The sequence below is a fragment of the Rhinoraja longicauda genome, chromosome 6 (genome assembly GCF_053455715.1).
Source record: "Rhinoraja longicauda isolate Sanriku21f chromosome 6, sRhiLon1.1, whole genome shotgun sequence".
In the NCBI taxonomy this organism is placed as follows: Eukaryota; Metazoa; Chordata; class Chondrichthyes; order Rajiformes; family Arhynchobatidae; genus Rhinoraja; species Rhinoraja longicauda.
This window is the reverse complement of record NC_135958.1, coordinates 29,199,022-29,224,440: the sequence shown is the minus strand read 5'-3', so window position 1 is coordinate 29,224,440 and position 25,419 is coordinate 29,199,022. Positions and strand designations below refer to the sequence as shown.

Genomic DNA, 25,419 nt, shown 5'->3' with positions numbered 1-25,419 from the left:
ACCTTTTCTCCTGTATCTATCTGTGCACTGCGGATGGCTTGATTGTATTCATGAATAGTTTTTTCTCTAACCCGATAGCACTTAAACAAAAGCTTTTCACGGCACCTCAGTACAAGTAGCAATAATAAACTGAATTAAATAATAATAATAATAATAATAATAATAATAATACATTTTTATTATATAGTGCTTTTCAGGAAACTCAAAGACGCTTTACAAAGCAATCAAGAAATAAAAACAAACAAACAAACAAAAGATTTGTCCTGATGGAGAAGTGGCGAACAAACAGCGCCAGCGTCCTCTCACGTCAGGGTCCGGCAGTAAACAATAAAGAACACAAGACACACAATTACAATTTAACACAAACAACCATCACAGTGATTGCTCCAGGCACACCCTCACTGTGATGGAAGGCAAAGAAAAGTCTTATCTCCTCCTCATTCTTCTCCCGTGGTCAGGCAGTCAAACTGCTGCCTCGAGGCGATCGAGGCTCCCGACTTTTGAAGCCCCCGCCGGGCGATGGAAAGTCCCAGGCCGAGCCGAGCAGGCCGATGAAGGTCCTGCGAGCGGGTCGATCGAACCTCGCGCTTCGGGGCAGTCGAAGCTGCTACAGCTGGAGCTCCCGAAAGCCGGTCGCCAGCCAGGGACCTGCGAGCTCCCGATGTTGCAAACTAAACAAATTCCACACAGACAGCACCTGAGGTCAGGATCGAACCCGGGACTCTGGCGCCGCGAGGCTGCGGCTCTCCCAGCTGCGCCACTGTACCGCCCTTCAAATCTGAATCTCAAATCTCCAGAAAGACACAAAATGCTGGAGTAACTCAGCAGGTCAGGCAGCATTCCTGGAGAAAAGGAATAGGTGATGTTCTTCTTCAAATCTTCCCATCTTCAGATTCAGTTTTGACCTGGTACGTCACCTATTCTTTTTCTCCAGAGGTGCTGCCTGACCCGTTGAGTTACTCCAGCATTTAGTGTCTATCTTCAGCGTAAACCAGCATCTGCAGTTCCTTCCTACTCAAATCTCCAGACCCTGATTGTGTTTCCAGATGTTATGTTGCTTTCTCTGTCTTTTGAAGAGGTCAGACAATGACCTTCTTAGGCCCCCTCGGTCATGGCTGACCATGGGTGATGCATCCTAGTTGGCTGCTTGCTCCACACCTCGGCTAGAGCAGCATCGCTTGTGGCTGAAGAGACCAATGCGGGAGTAACAGTCTCTGTCACAAAGGTCACATTAGTGTGTGGTCTCTGGTCTGTTGAAGTTGCTGCGCTCCTTTCTGCATGCCTGCTTGTCTGCCGCTGCGTTCATCAGTTTCTCTTCCCCCGTTTTGAGATGTTGGTTCAGGGTACCTCTCCACCTGGTACGGTCAGCTGCAAGGCTCTCCCAGGACTACACATTGATGTCGAGTGCCTTCAAATCTCTCTTGCAGACATCCTTGTAACGTAGCTGGGGGCGGCCGATGGTTCTCCTCCCAGATGTCAGCTCTCCATAGAGGATGTCTTTTGGAATATGGCCATCCTCCATGCGGTGGACATGGCCCAGCCACCACAGCCTGCACTGCCTGAGTAGAGTGTACATACTCGGAAGGACAGCGCGAGACAGACTCTTGGCGTTGGACACTCTGTCTTGCCAGGATATACCCAGGATATGGCAGATGCTTCTAAGGTGGAAGGTGTTGACTCTTCCCCCCAGTCTGGCATATGTAGTCCATGTCTCACTGCCGTACAGCAGCGTGCTGTTGACACAGGCGTTGTAGACTTCTGGGCAGTGGGCAGGTTTCATAGACCTGCACGGGAAGGTAGACGCTCCCGTCCCCAGGAGTCTCGGGCAGATGAGGCTCGTCAGCCTGGGATGGCAGTCCATCTAGGAGAGGGAAAACTCAGACAGTGACCATCTCTGTGGATAATGCTTCTAACTGGTGTTAAGCAATGGCACGTGTTTTCAGCGGTAACTTCAGACCCTAGATCCCAGTCGTTTCACACAACAGGCCATTGAGAGGAAGTTGGAATAATCCTGGTGAAGTAGCAATAAAATAATTACCCAAGGCAATTTAATTTAAATTTGCTAACCTTACAAGAGCAATTGCGTGGCTTAATCTTGTTAACAAGGTTGCTATGACTTTTCCCATTACACAAAGTCAAATCTACAGATTAAGTATTGTGCAAAGTGATGAGATTAAGTATTGTGCAAAGTGATGAGATTGTACCTACATTTTCTGTCAGTGCTCACCCCTCAACCCAACTCCCCACCATCTAATTCTTTAATTGGGTGGCACAGTGGCACAGTGGTAGAGCTGCTGCCTTATAGCACCAGAGACCCGGGTTCAATCCTGACTATGGGTGCTGTCTGTACAAAGTTTGTACATTCTCCCTGTGACAACATGGGTTTTCTCCGCGTGCTCCGGTTTCCTCCTACATTCGAAGTTGCAGGTTTGTAGATTAATTGGCTTCTGTAAATTGTCCCGAGTGTGCAGGATAGAAGTAGTGTGCGGGTGATTGTTGGTCAGCACAGACTCGGTGGGCCTGTTTATGTGTGAATAAACATTGATTCAGGTCGAGACCCTTCCTTCTCCTGACCAGAAACGTCACATATTCATGTCATCCAGAGATGCTGCCTGACAGGCTGAGTTACTCCAACAGTTTATAAACGTTATTTAAAAACATGACATCCATCACTATTTCCAGCATGTTAAGAATGAACCGTTCATAAGTTCATAAATTCATAAGCGATAGGAGCAGAAATAGGGTAGTCGGCCCATCAAGTCGTATGTTGAAAGGCTGGAGCGACTAGGCTTGTATACACTGGAATTTAGAAGGATGAGGGGGGATCTTATTGAAACATATAAGATAATTAGGGGATTGGACACATTAGAGGCAGGAAACATGTTCCCAATGTTGGGGGAGTCCAGAACAAGGGGCCACAGTTTAAGAATAAGGGGTAGGCCATTTAGAACGGAGATGAGGAAGAACTTTTTCAGTCAGAGAGTGGTGAAGGTGTGGAATTCTCTGCCTCAGAAGGCAGTGGAGGCCAGTTCGTTGGATGCTTTCAAGAGAGAGCTGGATAGAGCTCTTAAGGATAGCGGAGTGAGGGGGTATGGGGAGAAGGCAGGAACGGGGTACTGATTGAGAGTGATCAGCCATGATCGCATTGAATGGCGGTGCTGGCTCGAAGGGCTGAATGGCCTACTCCTGCACCTATTGTCTATTGTCTACTCTGCCATTCAATCAAGGCTGATCTATCTTCCCCCTTAACCCCATTCCTCTGCCATCTCCCCATAACCCCTGACACCCATACTAATCAAGAATCTATCTATCTCTCCCTCAAAAATAATAATTGACTTGGCTTCCACAGCCTTCTGTGATAATGAATTCCACAGATTCACCACTCTCTGACTAAATAAATTCCTCCTCATCTCCTTCCTCAAGGAGCATCCTATAATTCTGAGGCTCTGTCCACTAGTCCTAGACTCTCCCACTAGCGGGAACATCCTCTCCACATCCATTCTATCCAAGCCTCTCACTATTCTGTGTTTCAATGAGGTGCCCCCCTTCATTCTTCTAAACTCCAGTGAGTACAGGCCCAGTGCTGTCAAACGCTCATCATACGTTAACCCACTCATTCCTGGGATCATTCTTGAAAGCCTCCTCTGGACCCTCTCTAGAGCAGGCACATCCTTCCTCAGATATGGTGCCCAAAATTGTTCACAATACTCCATATGCAGTCTGACCAGCATCTCATAGAGCCTCAGCATTACATCCCTGAGTTGTATCCCAATGTTGTATCCCTGTTTTTGACGACTGACGTAGTCAAATAGGCAGATGCAATGAATCTAACCTGTGCCCACAATCACAAAGGTAACATCAACAACCCAAGGATTGAGAAGCTGTGAGTTTACACTGAGGTGTCGTGGGCCTATCAACAAAACGCCAAGGAAGGAGGGTGCCCACCTGATGACCCCCCCAATGAAGTCTTTACCCCGACCCCCACTCAAGATATTAAGAAGGTGCCAATTATAGTAGGGATTGTAATATCAAGTCCTATAAGCTCAACTTCCAAAGAAAGTCAAAGAGCAACTCCAGTGAGCAATTCACAAAACCGGGAAAAACTGGAGAAACCTGTCGAAGAGGCATTGGCGGGAGGAGGGAGTGGGAATGCTGTGGAGTGAAGGAGCCAGAGGGTTCTTGTGATGAAAGAAAATCCGATGTGTGACCGAGATATGACCCAGCTATTCAAGCAATAGTCAAACTCTCGTATGCATTCAAGAAAAGGCAGCGAATCCTTGATTTATACAGCTGCTTTCTGGCAATTGGGTTTCCTACGAACTTCATTATTCATTAACAATCTAAACTTAGCTCTTGCAAGCCTTGTCCAGTATTAAGCCTTACATTGTCCTACTGCACAATTAAACCAGCACTTTATTAACATTATGTTTGCCTGGTCTTCATGTGTGCATAGTTTTTTTGTTTGGAGATACAGGATGAAAAAACAGGCCTTTCAGCCCATCGAGTGCACGCTGACCATTCATCACCCATTCACACTAGTTCAATGTTATCCCATCCTCCCCGTATATTTGGGTTAATTCACAGGGGCCTATTAACCTAGAAACCTGCACGTCTTTGGAATGTGGGAGAAAAATGGAGAACCCGGAGGAGACCCACGTGGTCACAGAGAGGACGTGCAAACACCACACAGGCAGCAGCCGAGGTTAGGATCTGCCGCTCTGAGACACCTACTCCACGAGGCGTCACTGTGCCACCCGTATAAATGCAGGACTATGTTGTATTTGGGTCACGACTGAGAACTAGGCAAGGGCTGTGCAGAAGAAGCACAAAGGACAGTGCAAGTCCAGAGGCAAGAAGTGATGGAGGCAACACCAAACACTGGCAGAGACTGAGAGGGTGGTATCAGCGATGTCAGTAATAGTGCAAAGAGAAGACGGCACTGGAGAGAACTTAGAAACAAGGATAGGAATTTAGCTGGAATCATGTCATAAGTGATAGGAGCAGTATTGGGCCATTCAGCCCATCAAGTCTACCGCCATTCAATCATGGCTGATCTATCTCTCCCTCCTAACCCTATTCTCCTGCCTTCTCCCCACAATCCCTAGCCCCAATCATACACTCATTCAGTGCTGAAACAGGCCCTTCAGCCCACCCTATCCATGCTGAACTAAATGTCCCTTCTGAGTTCATCCCATTTGCTTGCATTTGGCTCATCTCTTTCTAAACCTTTCCAATCGAGGTATATGTCCAATTGTCTTTTAAATATTGATATTGAACCAAGATAAAAAAACATTAAAATAACTCATTATTGACACTTTTTCTTTGCTGGTGTGTCAGACGAGGTTCTGCCATCGCTTTGCCGCAGCCAGTGCCACATCTGTGCCTCTGCGGAGATCGTCCGCAATGCATGCCTCTCTGCTGCAAGTCAGTAGGTGGGCCATTGTCAGAACCTCTCCACAGTTGCATTTGTCAGAGTCCGAGAAGCCCCACTTCTTCAGGTTGAGTCCACAACGTCCCACTCCAGTGGGGAGGCGGTTTAGGGCTTTCCAGGTAGTATAAGGCAGGTGGTGTCCTGGTGCCATCTGTTGTTTGGTTTTGGTACCTGGCACGGTTGGCTCTAGTTCCATGAAGCTATTCCGACTCTTCAAGCATTTCTTGGCATGTTGGTGATTGTGCAAGGGATGACGCCTTATTGACACTAAAACTAATTCATTGATAGAAGCTTTGGTGGTATAAAACAAGGATTATGAATCTGGAATTTTGAGAGTAGAAAATGTATAAGAAATGTTTAGTTTGTAATCTAGTGAACAGTGACAAGTGATTTCACATCAGTTGAATTCACATCCTAAGGCAAATTACTGTATTTCTGGTATTCTATTCAGTATACTATTCGAGTCATTGCATTACACAGCACAGAAACAGGCCTTTCGGCCCAACTTGCCCATGCCGACCAAGAAGCCCCGTCTACAATAGTCCCACTTGCCTGGGTTTGGCCCATATCTCTCTAAACCTTTTTATTCAGTCTGAAGAAGGGTCTTGACTCGAAACGTCACCCATTCCTTCTCTCCCGAGATGCTGCCTGACCTGCTGAGTTACTCCAGCATTTTGTGAATAAATCGATTTGTACCAGCATCTGCAGTTATTTTCTTATACTCTCTCTAAACCTTTCCTGTCCATATGTTCTTGGGTTCTACATGTCATCTTTGACTTTGGACTTTGGAGATACAGTGTGGAAACAGGACCTTCGACCCACCGAGTCTGCACCGACCAGTGATCACCCTGTAGACTAGCACTATCCTACACACACTCGGGACAATGTATAATGAACAGAAACCAATTAACCTACAAACCTGTATGTCTTTGGAGTGTGGGAGGAAACCGGAGCACCCGGAGAAATCCCACGTGGTCACGGGGAGAAAGGACATACCCACATGGAGTTTTTCCAGGTGCTCTGGTTTCTTCCAACACTCCAAAGACATACAGGTTTATAGGTTGATTGATTTCCGTAAATAGTAAATTGTCCCGAGTGTGTAGGATAACACCAGTGTACAGGTAATCACTGGTCAGCATGGACTCAGTGGATCGAGGAGCCTGTTTCCATGCTGTATCTCAAAAATCTAAAGTCTAAAGAGAAGGGTCCTGACCTGAAACCTCACCTATCCATGTTCTCCAGAGTTCCTATCTAACCCGCTAATTTACTCCATCACTTTGTGTATTTGTTTGTAAACCAGCATCTGCATTTCCTTGTTTCCATATCAACAATTCCTTTCACCCTGCTGGGTGGCACAGTTGGCACATCTAGTAAAGCTGCTGCCTCACAGAACCAGAGATCCTGGTTCAATCCTGACCTCGGGTGCTGTCTGTGTGGAGTTTAATAATAATAATAATAATGCATTACATTTATATAGCGCTTTTCAAACACTCAAAGACGCTTTACAGGGATTACTAGAACATAGAGAAGAAAATAAATAGATAAATAAGTAAACGAACAGAAAAAGGAGACAGAAGGTGAGGTGACGGTCAGTGGTTGAAGGCAGTGCTGAACAGGTGAGACTTCAGTGATGTTTTGAATGTGGTGAGTGACGAGGAGTCTCTGACGGTTTGGGGTAGTGAGTTCCAGAGGGTGGGAGCAGCGATGGAGAAAGCCCTGTCCCCCCAGGATCTGAGTTTGGTCCGGATGGGGGGGGACAGGAGGTTGGCAGCAGCAGAGCGGAGGGTGCAGGTGGGAGTGTGCCTGTGGAGGAGGTCAGTCAGGTAGGATGGGGCCAGGTTATGGAGGGCTTTGTAGGTCATGAGGAGGATTTTGTACTGGATTCTCTGGGGGATGGGGAGCCAGTGGAGCTTGTAAAGGACGGGGGTGATATGGTCACGGATCGGGGAGTGGGTGAGTAGACGGGCAGCGGAGTTTTGAATGTATTGAAGTTTACTGATGATTTTTGAGGGTGAGCCATAGAGGAGGCTGTTGCAGTAGACCAGACGGGAGTTTACAATTTCTCCCAGTGATTGCGTGGGTTTCCTCCGGGTTATCCGGTTTCCTCCCATATCCTAAACGAAGTGCGGGTTTATAGGTTAATTGGCCTCTGTAAATTGCCCCTGGTGTGTAAGGAGTGGATGGGAAAATGGGATTACATAGAACGTGTGTGAATGGGTGATCAATGTTTAGCGTGGAATCGGTGGTCGAAGGTTGATCCCATGCTGTCATTCTAAAATAATGACACTCTTACATTTTTTTTGCTCTATATTTCAACTGGAGGTCTTAGTACATTTTATAAAAACAAAAGTTGGGCCATAATTGGAATAGAGTGTACAGCATGGTCGCTAATCGTGACTGTTGAAGGTCATGATTGCTTTGGAGTGGGCATAGAGGAAATTCTCCAGGATTTTGCCTGGGATGGCGTGTTTCAATAAAGAGGAGAGATTGAGCTGCCTGTGAAGATTTGATGGATTTGATAGATTTGATGTTTCCTCATTACAGCAAATTACAATGATCACCAGGCGTAAAGCTAACACGCCATCCCCACCCACAAAGGTCTTTGTTTGGTAGTATCATTGGAATCAGTGAGTGCCGGAGGTCAAACGGGCCTACGTTGGATGCTGGAGGTCAGGCGGGCCCTCGTGAACAAAGAGGGACGCGGGTTGGGAGGTGGGGGGAAGGGCACCGAGAACAAAGGGGGACCTTTGGGACTACATTGAACACTTTGTCGGCGTCCTTTATATGACGACTCTTTGCCTACTTTCTGCACGGTATGCAAAACAAAGAATTTCACTGTCACATGTCACATGTGTTAATAATAAAGTATAAAGTAAGTATTCTCTCTCTTTCTCTCTCTCTCTCTCTCTTTCTCTCTCTCTCTCTCTCTCTCTCTCTCTCTCTCTCTCTCTCTCTCTCTCTCTCTCTCTCTCTCTCTCTCTCTCTCTCTCTCTCTCTCTCTCTCTCTCTCTCTCTCTCTCTCCCTCTCTCTCTCTCTCCCTCTCTCTCTCCCTCTCTCTCTCTCCCTCTCCCTCTTCCTCTCCCCCTCTCTCTCTCCCTCTCTCCCTCTCTCCCTCTCTCTCTCTCTCCCTCTCTCTCTCCCCCTCCCTCTCTCTCTCCCTCTCTCTCTCTCCCTCTCTCTCTCTCCCTCTCTCTCTCCGCCCCTCTCTCCCTCTCTCTCTCTCTCTCTCTCTGCCTCTCTCTCTCTGTCTCTCTCTCTCTCTTCAAAGATCCATTTGATCTACTTAAAGTGACAGAGGAATTTGGAGCAATATCTTTATCTGTTATCATTGAAATAAGAGTGTGTTGATAACCACTTTTGGGGTCATTTACAAGAATTGCCTGCCATGTTTTCCTAGCACAGTAAATACACTTCAAATATGCTGATTATCTCTGAAACACATTGCAGTATCAGGGGATTGTGGAATGTGTTGGACAAATCAAAGTCTTTTTATTATCACTGAGCTACATAGCTGTTGTGAAATCCTTCCCGTCTTCATTCCTGGACTCCAATGCCAATGGCAGGAGTGCCTTCTTTCAACTCAGTGTGTTCTTTTAATCGTAACTGGCTATCTGATTTATGACTCCAGCACAAAGCTGTGAACAAGCATGGGCCCGTCTATGTGTGTTTGCTTCACCACTATTTATAACTTCTTACATAACGTATGGTTTAGTATACCCTGCCCACTCCGCAGAAAAGAGGAATAGAACATTTAGCAAAGAAACTGGGAATGAATGAAGAGGGGACACAAAATATTACAGATGCTGTAGACTGAAGCACGTAAACAAAGAGCTGAAGGAATTCAGCGGGTCAGCCCGCAAATGTGGAGGGAAATGGGCAGTTGACGTTTCAGTCCGGAAGAAGGGTCTCGACCTGAAAGGTTGACAGTCCATCTGCCACCACAGATGCTGCCTGACCTGCGGAGTTTTCCTCCGGCAGTTTGTTTTGTGCGTGGGAAATAAGAAATATTCAGCGGGTTCCGGGCAGAAGCAAAGTGGAAGAGAAAACTGGCACTGGTGCAGATGGAGCGGCTGAGTGAGAGAGATGTCATGGCTTTGTTGGGATGGTGCTGTTGAAGAGAGTGTGCTTTGACAGGGGAATGTGCGGCAGTTCAAAGTGCAACTCACGTCCAGATGGCTTAGTTTGGTTTAGTTTAGAGATACAGCGCGGAAACAGGCCCTTTGGCCCACAGAATCCGTGCTGAGTAGCGATCCCCGCACACATTAACATTATCCTACACACAATTTGCACATACACCAAGCCAATTAACCTACATACCTGTATGTCTTTGGAGTGGTTCTTGTGTCTCAGTGCCTCGGGTTCTTATGACCTGCTTGGCATGCTTCTTGGCAGCTAAGGGTAGGTCACCCGGCTCTCTCTCTTTTTAATTCATCCACAGAGTATCACCATCATTGGCAAGGCCAGCATTGAAGCCCATCAGAAATGGTGCTACCCTCAAGATAATTGGTAGCTAGTTAAGAGTCTCCCATAGTGTCTGGAGTAATGTAGAAGGCAGAGCCAACAAAGATAAGTAAATTGGAGACACAAGAGTCAGCAGCTGCTGAAATCGTGTGCAAAACACAAACAGTTTGGCTTAGTTTAGTTTAATTTAGTTTAGTTTGGCTTGGTTTGGTTTGGTTTAGTTTATTGTCACGTGCACCGAGGTACAGTGAAAAGCTTTTTTGTTGCGTTGTCCTTCAGCCCAGAATGGCCATGCTGAACATGATGCCAAGTTAAAATCATCTCCTCTGCCTGCACCTGAACCATATCCATCTATCCCCTGCACATCCATATGTCTATCCAAAAGGCTCCAAAATGCCCCTACTGTTTCTGCTTTCACACCACCTCTGACAGTGTGTCCAGGCAATGAACACTCTCTATGTAAAAAAACCTGCCCCAGAAAGTTTAAACAGGAATCTGAGGGATCATTTTTGTGGTGGGTTTATGGAACAAGCTGCCAGAGAAGGTACTTAAGGCATTTACTATCATAACGTTTAAGAGACATTTGGACAGGTATGTGTATAGGATAGGTTTAGCGGGATATGGGCCAAGCGCGGGCAGGTAGGACTGGTGAAGATGGGGCATGTGGATGTAGTGGGCGTTGGGCCGAAGGACCTGTTTCCTCGCTGTATGACTATGATTATAAACAATCCAAAGATACAATATGAGTAAACAAAAAGTCCCTTCCATTAATTCCTTTCAGTTTATTCCAACTCATTAAGTTTGTTTCATATCATATCATATCATATATATACAGCCAGAAACAGGCCTTTTCGGCCCACCAAGTCCGTGCCGCCCAGCGATCCCCGTACATTAACACTATCCTACACCCACTAGGGACAATTTTTACATTTACCCAGCCAATTAACCTACATACCTGTACGTTATAAAGATGAAGGACTCACTGGGATTGGTATAGCAGGTAATTCCGGAGAAATAGTAGACCATCAGACATTGGGATAAAGATCCTGGAATGGGAATTATTCTATATTCTCACAGCAAAAAAAAATATGTTCTGCTTTTTCATTGATCCTACGTATAATGGGATCGCCACCAATAATAATAATACTTTGCCTTACTTATCAACGATGCAAGAGATAAATGAAACATCCATTTCTAATAACTAAGTGGCACCAGAATTATTTGAAAGGAGAACTTTTTCAACTTTGGAGAAGTGCTTCTGGCTAACCAACTCTTACTCAATTCAATGTGCCTGGAAAACTGCCTTATGGTAAATGCCGCCCATTAACAGTTTTTATTCCCACAATCAAGAAAACAAAAGTGGTTGAATGAGGTTTGATTTTAATAGCGACTGCAGAATTGATCCGCAATTTTACAATTCCGTGAGTGAATGGTGCTGAGAAAAGGTTAGATAAATCAGGATGGATTTTCTGGGACGTTAGGAACCAGAAACTGGAGTAGTCATTGAGCATACTCCATTGAGCCTACATTGATCTACTGAAATTGCTCCCCTCTCCCATCAGACAAAAGATATAGAAGTGTGAAAATGCACACCATCAGATTCAGGGATAATTTCTTCCCAGCTGTTATCAGGCAACTGAATCATCCTACCACAACCAGAGCACAGTGGTGAGCTTTTATCTACCTCTTTGATATCCCTTGGATTATTCTTGACCAGACTTTGCTGGCTTTATCTTGCATTAAACGTTATTCCCTTATCATGCATCTGTACACTGTAAATGTATTGATTGTAAACATGTATTGTCTTTCTGCTGACTGGTTAGCACGCAACAAAAAGCTTTTCACTGTACCTTGGTACACATGACAATAAACTAAACTGAAACTGAAGCTCGTGAGCTCACTCTGGTGTTTAATATGTTCGTGGTTAGTCTTCAACCTTATCCATTTTCCACCTGATCCTCGTGTCACTTGAGGACCTGTCAGTGTCTAAAATCATGTCTGTGTCTCAAATATGTTCAAAGGCCAAACATCTACAGTCCTCTGGGGTTGAGAATTCCAAAAAATTAACAATTCTCTGCGTGAAATTAGGCCTTCTTATCTTAATTTAAAATGGCCGACCTCTATTCTGGGACTGTGCCCATAATTTCTAAACTCTCCAGCCTGAAGATTTAGCCTCTTCATATCAACCCTCTCAATCAGAATGTTTTATGCTTCAATGGGATCACCTTTAGATTTTAGAGATACAGCATGGAAATAGGCCCTTCAGCCCACCAAGTCCACGCCGCCAGCAATCACCCCATATACTAAACCTATCCTACACACTAGGGACAATTTACTATATTACCGAAGCCAATTAACCGTAAAAACTGTATGTCTTTGGAGTTTGGAAGGAAACCAAAGCATACTTCATACTGACAGCATCCGTAGTCAGGATTGAACCCAATTCTATGAAGCTGTAGGGCACTGACTCTAACGTTGCACTATTGTGCTGCTCTCTGTGTATGATGGTGAGAAAAGACCAAATCTCATTCAACCTCCCCTCATGGAACAACTCCTCAACACAGAATCCTGTGAATTCCTCCAGAGATCCCTCCTGCTTCAAAAGGATATCTGGCCACTCATCACCATGAATCACAGGCTCTACAATTGGTGCGCAAGTCAGCCAGGACAAGAGGTCAGAAGAGCACGTTTTAGTTCACTGAATTGTGGAACATTTACAATACTGTGTTGGTGGAAAAGTGCAAACCAACCCAATCCTCCCTCTACCATCAGGGCTCGGTGATATCTCATCTCGTGTAGTGCTAACAATACAATTACCTCCTCCCTGCTAGAGTCAGTCTGAAGAAGGGTCTCGACCCGAAACGTCACCCATTCCTTCTCTCCTGAGATGCTGCCTGACCTGCTGAGTTACTCCAGCATTTTGTGAATAAATACCTTCGATTTGTACCAGCATCTGCAGTTATTTTCTTACATATTTCTCCTTCAGAGATGCTGCCTGCCCCAAATGAATTACTCCAGCATTTTGTGTTCTAAGAGAATTAACTGTATTGTTTGTTCTGTATTAGCTATACTCTCACTTCTGCTCAATGCCAAAGCAAAATATTTGCATTGCATTCTTCCTTTACCTTAATTTTCCACAGTTATTTATTCTTTCCTCCCTACCATCCCTTTAACTATTGATGTGCTTACATCTTTCCTATTTATTACCATTTAATGTGCTATACTATTTTTATATTCTTCTTTCCATATTAATCTTTTTTCTAACCTTCCGTCTCTCCTCTCATAGAGAAGAATGAGAGGCACAGATTGGGTAGACATTCAGACATTCTTCCCAGGGTGGGAATATCAAAGACTAGAGGGCATTGGTTTAACAACAGGACATGAGAGTTTAAAGAAGATGGGTGGACAATGTTCTATAGATTCAGGATCAGTTCCTGTGGATTGGAGGATAGCAAATGTTATCCCACTTTTTAAGAAAGGAGGGAGAGAGAAAACGGGTAATTATAGACCAGTTAGTCTGACATCAGTGGTGGGGAAGATGCTGGAGTCAATTATAAAAGACGAAATTGCTGAGCATTTGGATAGCAGTAACAGGGTCATTCCGAGTCAGCATGGATTTACGAAGGGGAAATCATGCTTGACAAATCTACTGGAATTTTTTGAGGATGTAACTAGGAAAAGTGACAGGGGAGAGTCGGTGGATGTGGTGTACCTCGACTTTCAGAAAGCCTTCGACAAGGTCCCACACAGGAGATTAGTGGGCAAAATTAGAGCACATGGTATTGGGGGTAGGGTACTGACATGGATAAAAAATTGGTTGACAGACAGAAAGCAAAGAGTGGGGATAAATGGGTCCCTTTCGGAATGGCAGGCAGTGACCAGTGGGGTACCGCAAGGTTCGGTGCTGGGACCCCAGCTATTTACGATATACATTAATTACTTAGATGAAGGGATTAAAAGTACCATTAGCAAATTTGCAGATGATACTAAGCTGGGGGGTAGTGTGAATTGTGAGGAAGATGCAATAAGGCTGCAGGGTGACTTGGACAAGTTGTGTGAGTGGGCGGATACATGGCAGATGCAGTTTAATGTAGATAAGTGTGAGGTTATTCACTTTGGAAGTAAGACTAGAAAGGCAGATTATTATCTGAATGGTGTCAAGTTAGGAAGAGGGGATGTTCAACGAGATCTGGGTGTCCTAGTGCATCAGTCACTGAAAGGAAGCATGCAGGTACAGCAGGCAGTGAAGAAAGCCAATGGAATGTTGGCCTTCATAACAAGAGGAGTTGAGTATAGGAGCAAAGAGGTCCTTCTACAATTGTACCGGGCCCTGGTGAGACTGCACCTGGAGTACTGTGTGCAGTTTTGGTCTCCAAATTTGAGGAAGGATATTCTTGCTATTGAGGGCGTGCAGCGTAGGTTCACTAGGTTAATTCCCGGAATGGCGGGACTGTCGTATGTTGAAAGGCTGGAGCAATTAGGCTTGTATACACTGGAATTTAGAAGGATGAGGGGGGATCTTATTGAAACATATAAGATAATTAGGGGATTGGACACATTAGAGGCAGGAAACATGTTCCCAATGTTGGGGGAGTCCAGAACAAGGGGCCACAGTTTAAGAATAAAGGGTAGGCCATTTAGAACGGAGATGAGGAAGAACTTTTTCAGTCAGAGAGTGGTGAAGGTGTGGAATTCTCTGCCTCAGAAGGCAGTGGAGGCCAGTTCGTTGGATGCTTTCAAGAGAGAGCTGGATAGAGCTCTTAAGGATAGCGGAGTGAGGGGGTATGGGGAGAAGGCAGGAACGGGGTACTGATTGAGAGTGATCAGCCATGATCGCATTGAATGGCGGTGCTGGCTCGAAAGGCTGAATGGCCTACTCCTGCACCTATTGTCTATTGTCTATTGTCTAATGACATTAAAAAAAGGCCAAAGAGTCTTTTTTTTAAATGTCATTAGTAGAAAGAAAAATGGAACTATGAAATTCTTAACTTGCAGTAGTGTAGCAGGTCTGTGATGCAATAGACACAGATAACATATAATAAATGAAAATTAAATAAATTAATAACTCCAATAACTACATCCTTCTCTTAATTTAAGATTTAATCTCTCTATTCTTTGACGTAATACTTTTTGCAAAAGGACCATGGAATCCAAAAAGAGCTTAAGATAATTTCCCTGACATCATTAATGAACCTATTATAAATAAAACTGAGAGACAATGAGATCCTTTTGAATTGATGAGCTAACCTAGGTGGCCTTCAGCAGGTACAAGGACCATATCTCATTAGTCGATGTCTTTTAATTGATAGAATACTGACTTTGAAACATCAATTTATGTTAGATTTACGATAACAACTTTGGTTTTGATGAATTTACAACCTACATCCAGCCTTTAATGTTCAAACGGAATGTTGTCATGAATGCCATTTCTAAAAGCCTCGTGGCCACGGGGCGAAGAGTACAAAGAGCACCGGTTGTCAGGATCGAACCTGGGTCTCAGGCGCTGTAAGGCAGCAGCTCGACCGCTGCGTCACCGTGCCACCCTTATTTATTAGGAAGAATCTTGTCTCCATCTGAAGCACAGCTGGGAGTGGCAGGATCAAGTATCTGCCGCGTGCTCCACCATGCAATGCTTCCAACCGTCATTTAGATCAGGGCAGATAAGGTCCAAAGGCTGCAAACAATGTCACTGCTCTAACCAGCGAGCTAGGAGATGATGAAGTACTTCCTCTGTCAATTAATCTTGGTGACCACAATACTACAATTGACTGCGATTAATTTTATATGTTCCTATCCTCTATTCTCAGAATTTCTCTCGAAAAGTTAACCTCTTTAGATTGTAATTCTGCTCCAGTCACTATTTCCTCTCTTCTTTTGTCGTTTTCTGAATGATTGGCTTTTGTTTGCTGCTTGCTGTCACAAGTTCACGTTATAGGAGTAGAATTAGGCCATTCGGCCCATCGAGTCTACTCCGCCATTCAATCATGGCTGATCACGGCCTCCTAACCCCATTTTCCTGCATGCTCCCCATAACCCTTGACACCCATTCTAATCAAGAATTTTTCTATCTCTGCCTTAAAAATATCCACTGACCTTGGCCTCCACAGCCCTCTGTGGCAATGAGTTCCACAGATTAACTACCCTCTGACTAAAGTTCCTCCTCACCACCTTTCCAAAAGAGTGCCCTTTAATTCTGAGGCTATGAATTGAATAATTCACTATGAATAAGTGCAAAGGTGCCTTTTCGGGTCGAGCCAATTCTTCAGACTCCAGTCTGAAGAAGGGTCTTGACCCGAAACATTGCGTGTCCATGTTCTCCTGAGATGCGACCTGACCTGCTGAGTTACTCCAGCACTTTGTGTAATAACTCGCATCGGCAGTCCTTCGTTTCTCCAGCTTTCCACCTACTTTTCAACTCCCTTTCCTATCTCTCCCTCCCCCCCTCCCTCCCTCTGGTCCCACACATCACCTACCTGCTTCCATCTCACTCCATCCCGCCCTCTAACTCCCCTCCTGTATGACTACATTCTTTCCTGTTCCCTCTCAGTCCTGCTGCAGGGCATTGATTCAAAACATTGACTTAAAAGCTTTTGCCTCTGCAGATGCTGATTTACCTGCTGAGTTCTTCCATCATTCTTTTTATTTTGTTCCAGATTCTGCCCATGTTTAAGTCCAAGGAGGAAAGGCTATCAATCATAGTTGGGTGGATAAAGTGCAGGAAAATTAAAAAGCCCCAGGTGTTGGAGAGGTGAAATCAAAACTGGAAAAACTCAACAGCTCAATCAACATCTGTGGAAAGACGAAGAGTTGACGTTTCAGATATAATGTGGATAGGGTTAAGATCCTGAGACGTAAAAAACTGCAGATGCCAGAATCTTGATCAAAACACAAAGTGGCTGGAGAAACTCAGTGGGTCAGGCAGCATCAGTCGAGGGAATGGACAGGCAATGTTTCGGGTCTGGATGTTCAGGAAGGAACTGCAGATACTGGTTCATACTGAAGATAGACACAAGATGCTGGAATAACTCAACAAGTCAGGCAGCATCTCTGGAGAAAAAGAATAGGTCTTGTTTCATGTCAGAACCCTTCCTCAAACTGAAAGGAGAGGAGTGGGGGAGGGGTGGGGGGAAATAACCTGGAGGTGAGAAAAGGCCCTAACAAATCAGGGCTGCAAACAGGTGACCACAGGAAGGGTGGCGCCCATAATGGCCCATTGTTGGCTGGGGAAGGTGTGATAACGAGAGGGATACAAGGATGCAACCAGTGGAACTGGTAGGACGACTAGGGTGGGGGAGAGGGTAGAGAGGGAAGGGAGGAGAGGTAAAAGGGTGCCGACCCAATATGTCACCAAATCAATTGTAATACCGAACGACAGAACTGGCTTGAAGGACAGAATGGCCTACTCCTACTCCTCAGTTCCTATTTCATTCTTCTATCTGCTCTGTTTTTATAAACATATCCTAACAGGATCCTCAGTCTGTCCAATCTTCCAATCAAAGAGGAAAGACCTGATTTACCCAGACCTGAAATGGACCTCAACTTTACTTTTATTCTCTGCCCAGCTCACAGGGCGTAGCACGGTGCCACAGCGGTAGCGTTGCTGCCTTACCGCGCCAGAGACCCTGGGTTCGATCTGGACTACGGGTGCTGCCTGTACAGAGTTGGTACATTCTCCCTGTGACCACGTGGGTTTTCTCTGGGTGCTCCGGTTTCCTCCCACACTCCAAAGACGTACAAGTTTGGCTTCTGTAAATTGTAAATTGTCCCTAGTATGTAGGATAGTCCTACTGTGTGGGGTGATCGTTGGTTGGTGCGGACTGAGAGGGCCGAAGGGCCTGTTTCCAAGCCGTATCTCAGAAGTCTAAAGTCTAAAGAGGGGCAGTTACAGTCACCCACCCTTCAGCTGAACTATTTCACTCATTTGTGGTCAGGTTTTTCCTTCAGCAGATGGGCAGAATGCAATCTCATTCCCCACCCAGTGGAAATGGTGACTTGTGCAATGAAAAGCCATCTGACAGAAGTAGGAGAGAGAGCACAAGACCCATTTGTTCCTTCAGCCCAGACAAAGAAAAACAGTTTGATGTTCTGCACAGTTTTAAACAAGGTTACAATGTATAACATGGCATCTAATTCATACTTCCATATTGTGATATCATGAGAGGTAGAGTCATAGAGGGGAGATACATTTCCTCCCGGTGGATGCAACAAGGACTACAAACCATCATGGCTGCCAGCAATAGACTACAAAACCCATAGTCAGCAGGGCTGCCTGCCCTGCTGACACTGATTGCTGCTGACACTGATTGCTGCTGACACTGATTGCTGCCCACACTGACTGCTGCCCAGCTGAACCAGATGAGCTGATTGCCTCAGTGAGAGAGCTAAAAGGGAAGGGAAGCAGTGTATTTAAAAAGAGAGACAATGACTGGAGCGGACAGACAGGGAGAGACAACGACTGGAGCGGACAGGGAGAGACAACGACTGGAGCGGACAGGGAGAGACAACGACTGGAGCGGACAGACAGGGAGAGACAACGACTGGAGCGGACAGGGAGAGACAACGACTGGAGCGGACAGACAGGGAGAGACAACGACTGGAGCGGACAGGGAGAGACAACGACTGGAGCGGACAGGGAGAGAAGCAGTGTTTGATTTATATTTTGTAAGAAGGCAGCAAGCTACAGTTTTGATTTAATTACCTGTTTTGGTTTTGTGTACCTGTCTGCAAACAATTAAGTTTACCTGTTTTTGGAAAAGACTAAATATATGGAATTTAAGTTTGAAAACAAAGAACGTTTCTGTGTTCATTTCCGGCACCCACACCTCCCAACCTTCAAGAGAAAAGCTCCCGACCTCTCAAGACATCACAATATAAATAAGTCAACTGCGAGGCTCTGGAACTCTTTATAGCTTCTTTGTTGTGTCCTAACGTTCGTTGTCTTGCAGCACTTCCTATGCTTGTGCAGTCTTACACACTACAACCCAAGCTTTCACTGCCCTGCCCGAATTCAAGCTTGCATCCAACATGTTTACACCTTTCACTCAGAACCCTCTCTATTTTCTGTATCAATACAAATGCCACGAGGATAATGAAAAGGATTTTTAAATTATTAATTAATAATTATTAATTTCTTAATTAGGAATTAATAATTAATGATTACTTATAAAGTCTGAAGAAGGGTCTCGACTCAAAACGTCACCTGTTCTCCAGAGATGCTGTCTGACCTGCTGAGTTACTCCAGCTTTTTGTGTCGATTTACGATAATGAATTGGTTTTCAAGAACTGAGAGTACATAATACTTAAGGCAACTATAACGCAGACACGCAGTTAAGAGTGTTGTAAAATCTGTCTTTTTTGCAATTGAGCTCTGTGTTTAGAAGGGTCCCAACCCGAAACGTCACCCATCCTTTTTTGCCTGTCCCGCTGAGATACTCCCGCACTTTGTGTCTCTCCTCTATGACTCCTTGAGTCTATAGGACTCCTTGATCACATTGGACGTTCAAAACAAAATTGTATAATTTCACCATCTTTTGAGTACGAAATGCTGCCACTCATCTCAGGTTATTAACCTAAGATAGACACAAAGTGCTGGAGTGACTCAGCGGGTCAGGCAGCATCTCTGGAGAAAAGGAATAGGTGATGTTTCGGGTCGAGACCCTCCTTCAGACCCGAAACGTCAACTATTCCTTTTCTCCAGAGATGCTGCCTGACCTGCTGAGTTACTCCAGCATTTTATGTCCATCTTCGGTGTAAACCAGCATATGCGGTTCCTTCCTGCACATTCAGGCTATTGACCTTTCTGTTTGCAAACCCGTCATAGCTGTGGTGTCAGCATTTTGGGGATTTTAGCAGAAGTCATCAGAGCAAGGTACAAGGTGCACATGCATTCAACGACCCACGAAACAAAAGTTACTCCATTGACAGCTTGCCGTATGGCAATGAGGTGCGCAGCATTGTGGCGCCTTCACTAGCATGAGCCCACCGGTGCAAACGATCCATCTGATCTTTGTGTTAAGGGGCAAAGGGGTCTAATTCTACTGTTACCCTCAGGACCCTTGATTGCCACCTTTGTACCGGAGGGATCGCGCATGCCTGCACGGGCTCGGATAGATGTTCGCACTTATGACGATTGTGAAATCCAACCAAAAAATACCACACGCGTCTGCAGAAAAGGGTTACTTCTGTAAAAGCAGCACGGGTCTTCCTTCCTGTGGTAATTCCTCTAGACATACTGATTGCAAAAATGAATAAGGTCTTGCACTGACCAGAATATCATTTCTTGTAAACAGAGGCATTAGTTCTCTTTAATCATATTCAACGATCTAATACCAAATTGTACGTTTCTTTTGTCCATTGAATGGTTAGAACGTTCAACAAAAGTGTTTGAAAGTCTTCTCTAGGTTTATGCTCAAGCCTGCCTGTAAAGGTGCGGCCAAAATAAGCCCCTCACTGCAAAGATCCTCTGGCTTAAGACACGTTTTACATTTTACATTTTTACATTTTCCGTTTCACATCTCCATCAATGTCTGTGCTCTGGGAATATACTGTTATTATTAAAAATTGTCACCACCACAATTATGTGTAGGAAGGAACTACACCGAAGACAGACACAAAATGCTGGAGCAACTCAGCGGGTCAGGCAGCATCGCTGGAGAAAAGGAATAGGTGACGTTTCAGGTCAAGACCCTTCTTCAGACTGAGAGTCAGGAGAAAGGGAAAATGAGCTCAAAATATCCGATGCAAAAGAAAATCTAAAGAAGGGTGCCGACCCGATTCGTCCATGTTCTCCAAAGATGCTGTGTGACCCGCTGAGCTACTCCAGCACTTTGTGCCTCTTTTGGTGGAAAGTGAAGACTCGGTTGCAACTTAAATTTTGCTCTCAAGCAAAAACAACTGATGTAGTCACTTCAGGAAAGTACTTATTGCTCCAGTGTGGCTTTAAACCCAGTGATGGACGAAGGAGGCAAGCACCTGAAGGATTAGTGTTGGAGTCCACACATTAACAAAGTGCTGGCTTTAGATGGAATACAGACCGGATTAACCCATAGTATTACCTGAATTCCAAGAGTTAAATTGCAAGCAAAGTTTACACAAGTTGTGGGTTTCTGCCCTGGAATTTAAAGTGCAGATGGATTATTCAGTTGAGGACTTTGAGATAATAAGGTGAGGTGAAAAAAAAACCTACTTCCATTGATTTGCATGATCTAAAAATAACAAACGAGTTTTGCAGGTCTGAAGTTAGGAATTAATTTAGTTTAGTTTAGTTTAGAGATACAGCGCAGAAACAGGCCCTTCGGCCCACCGAAGTCCACGCCGACCATCGATCACCCATACGCTTGTTCCATGTTATCCCACTTTTGCATCCTACACACTGGGGCAATTTACAGAAGCCAATTAACATACAAACCTGCACGTCTTTGGAATGTGGGAGGAAACTGAACCATCTGAAAGAAAATCCTGCGGTCACGGGGAGAATGTGCAAATTCCACACAGACAGGACCCGCAGTCAGGATTGAACCCGGGTCTCCGATGCTCTAAGGCAGCAGCTCTACCGCTACACAACACTGCCACCCAACACTCATTTGAACTGTCTTGAACAGTCTTCTCCAAGTGGCAATTTAGACTGGGTTAATTGCTCAGTTGAAATATGAAACGGGTAGATTGTGCTTATCCCAATGGCCGTGGCACAACAGCTTGCCTTTATCCAATGTTACAAGTGACAGTTCAGTCACAGCTTAGTCAGAGGCAAAATGGCCTTGTTCCTGAGGGAGCAACAATTGATTTAAGTGCTTCAGGGTGGCACCGAGGTGCAGCTGGTAGAGCTGCTGCCTCACAGCGTCAGAGATCGGGTTCGATCTGACCTTGAGTTCTGTCCGTGCGGGTTCTCGGGTGTTGTACGTTTTCTCTGCAACTGCGTGGGTTTCCTCCAGGTTCTCCGGTTTCCTCCCACATCCCAAAGGCATGCAGGTTTGAGGATTTATTGGCCTCTGTAAATGAACCCAAATATATGGGGAAGATGGGATAACAGAACGATTGTGAATGGGTGATCAATGATCAGCTTGGATTCAATGAGCTGAGGGGCCTGTTTCTATCCTGTATCTCTAATTGGACCCTGTAAAAATTGCCCCTCGTGTATGGGGAGTGGATGAGAAATTAGGGTAACATAGAACGAGAATGGACAGGTGATCAATGGTGAGTGGGGACTCGGTGGGCCGAAGGGCCTGTTTCCACGCTGTAGCTAAAGTAAACTAAACTAATTAAGAAAGGATCTTGCATTTGCCTGGAACCCATTGGGAAATTGCAAAGCACCTCACAGTTACAACAATAAGTTTAAAGTGGAGTCACTAATGAAACACGAGAGCACGTTTGTGCATTGCAACCAAATGATCTGTTTCAGTGATGCTGGTTAGTGATGTGGCCATGAGAGAATGTACTTCCTTTTCACTCCTCTGAAACAGTGCCAAGGATCATCACAAAGGTTCAGAAGATACAAAATAATAGTGAAGTACTGGCAAATAAAATTGTTATTTATATATTGAATCTGTAGATCCTTCTCCAAGTTCTCAACTCAAACAATGGGAGTGAGTATTGTCACTCCAAGTAAGTACTGTCACTTGGACTGCTTCTCCAACAGTAAGCGTGGACTTCATTCTAAATCCCAGAGAGGTACTGACACACTGAGTGAAGATAAAGCTGGATATTAATCCACCTTACCTTAGTTCTTTGTAATGCAACCGACCACTCATTACCTCTGGGTTAATTTTCTACCTTTTAGATAGGTACATTGATAATCAGAGAATGTTTAGTTTAATTTAGTTTAGAGATACAGTGCAGAAACAAGCCCTTTGGTCCGCTGAGTCCACGCCAACCAGCGATCCCCGTACACCAACATTATCCTATACACCAGGGACAACTTACTATTCTTACCGAAGCCAATTAACCTAAAAAACCTCTACATCTTTGGAGCGTGGGAGGAAACCGGAGCACCCAGGGAAATTTAACAGAAGCCAATTAACCTACAAGCCTGTACGTCTTTAGAATGTGGGCGGAAACTGGAGCACCCAGAGAAAACCCATGTAGTCATACGGAGAACATGCAAATGTTGTATAAACAGTACCTGTAATTAAGTTTGAACCCAGGTCTCTGGCACTGCACTGCTACCTCTAATTCTACAACCGCGCCACTCTGCTATCCTGCAAACTATGTTCTTCATTCTTTTCTACCTATCCACCTAGCTGTAATTTGCAGACTGGACTTTGTCCTAGTAACTGTAATGCAACAAAGCTGCAAAACTATACTCTGCACTGGTATTTTCTCTTATGAATTTCTCATATTCATGAATGGCTTAATTGTATTCATGAACAATATTATCTGGATAGCTAGTTCGTAAATAAAAGCCTTTCGCTGTATCTTGGTACATGTGACAAAAATAAACCGATACCGATACCAATTAAAATTACACTGCAGGGAATGGTCTTTCTTAACCATTTTGATATTTTCAACTACTGAGCACACATGACTAGTGAAGAGGAACGTCATAATAATTTTCTTTTGGTAGCTCATAAATACCCTCATCGAGAAAAACACATGGTGGGTGGTGGGTAGTCAAGGGGAAATAGTTTCCATCCCAAATGTTCCTCTACACAAAATAAATTATTTCATAATTTCCAGTGGCCAAAAGCGAGAAAATCCTTCTTTTCTCAGTGAGAACACAATGGGGTTCCCCATCAGAGGGAATGGTCCTCATCAGCTGTGAATAAGATTCATTCTACTGGGCTAGTTTTGGTTTTCGTGTTGATAATTCCTACTTATTTAAATTTCTGCTTTAGATGCTGTCCCCAAAGTATACAAGCAGTTGGATGGACCTCTAGAAATCAGAACGTGGGGATGGCACAGTAGTAGAGTTGCTGTCTTACAGCGCCAGAGACCCAGGTTTGATCCTGACAATGGGTGCTGTCTGTATGGGGTTTGTACGTTCTCCCCATGACCTGCGTGGGTTTTCTCTGGTTGCTCTGATTTCCTCGCACACTCCCAAGACTTACAGATTTGTATGTTAATTGTCCCGAGCCTGTGTAGGATAGTGTTAAGGACCTGTCCCACTTAGGGGATTTGTTTGGCGACTGCCGGCGACTGTCAAAGTCGTAGCAGATCGCCGAACTTTTCTTTTACCCGACGACAATGACCACGACAATGCCGAGTCAGGTTGAGATTACAGCGTCTTCTGAAACATCGTGAAAATTCGCTGAAATTACTAACAAGTCGGTAAGTACCTGAGAGTTTTGAACTATAACACCTTGTATGGGATACAAAAAAACAAGCTTCACTGTAACAAGGAATAAACCGGATTTACTTCCAGTTTACTAATAGCTGTATTAAAAAATATAATTTTAAAAGTGGTTCAGTGGATTTTTGTGAAAAGTGTGTGGGCATTCTTTGAAATGTAAGGGAGATGGATATCTGGTTTCTGGGTTGAATATCTTGGTTGGGGGCCCACTTTAAATGTAATGGCTGATGGCCATAAACATCGTGAAATTCCCACGCTTACCTGACCGTCAAACTGTCGCCTCCAATCTACCTGTCAAATGTCCTGACGTTAAATAAATTGATTAAACACAACCATTTTATGGTATTTCGAAATGACTTTACTTATTTTAATATTATGTGCTTCTAAATGCATCTAAGGGAACCTAACAAACCTGGGGACAGCAGGCGACAGCGCCCGCAATAAGCAACGATACCTGGCGACAAGCCAGCTGTCGCCGAGAGATTTCGAACCGTTTGATTTCTCAGCGACGCGCTGAGATCCACTACGATCCATTACGATCCTTGGAAGACTATTCACGATCATGCCCGCGACACCCCGGCGAACTGTCAGCAACAGCCTGCAGTCGCCTTAAAATTGCCTAAGTGGGACAGGCCCTTTAGTTGCGGGGATCGCTGGTCGGCACGGACAGTGGGCCGAAGGGCCTGTTTCTGCACTCTATCTCTAAACTAAACTAAACCAAACGCAGGGGTTAAAACAGGCTTGTCAGCTAACATGACCATGTTTGCTGACAGTTCCTATGTCGAGCAATTATCACTTTAATAGTGGCTATTGGCAGATCAATTTCCCTCCTGGAATAAATAAAGATCTTTCGTATCGTATCGAATAATTAAGTAGTTAGGAAAATAACTGGGATTACTTGAAGAACTAATAAATCATGAGGCTTTAGACTTTAGACTTCAGAGATGCAGTGTGGAAACAGGCCCTTCAGCCCACCGAGTCCCCACCGAGACCACACTATTGCTATCCTGCACACTAAGGACAATTTACAATTTTACCAAAACCAATTAATCTACAAACCTTTACATTTTTGGAGTGCGGGAGGAAACCAGAGCACCCGGAGAAAACCCATGTGGTCACAGGGAGAACGTGCAAACTCCATACAGACAGCACCCTTAATCAGGATCGAAGCCGGGTCTCCGGCGCTGTAAGACAACAGCTGCACCACTGTGCCTCCCTAATGGTGTCAGATTATGCAGCCTC

General features: G+C 44.8%; 1 protein-coding gene across 2 annotated transcripts in view; it reads right to left on the bottom strand.

Moving 5' to 3' along the window:
• The window catches only part of dusp22a (dual specificity phosphatase 22a), a 101,215-nt gene that overhangs the window by 25,750 nt on the left and 50,046 nt on the right, over positions 1–25,419 (bottom strand). The gene's annotated exons all lie outside the window — the stretch shown is intronic.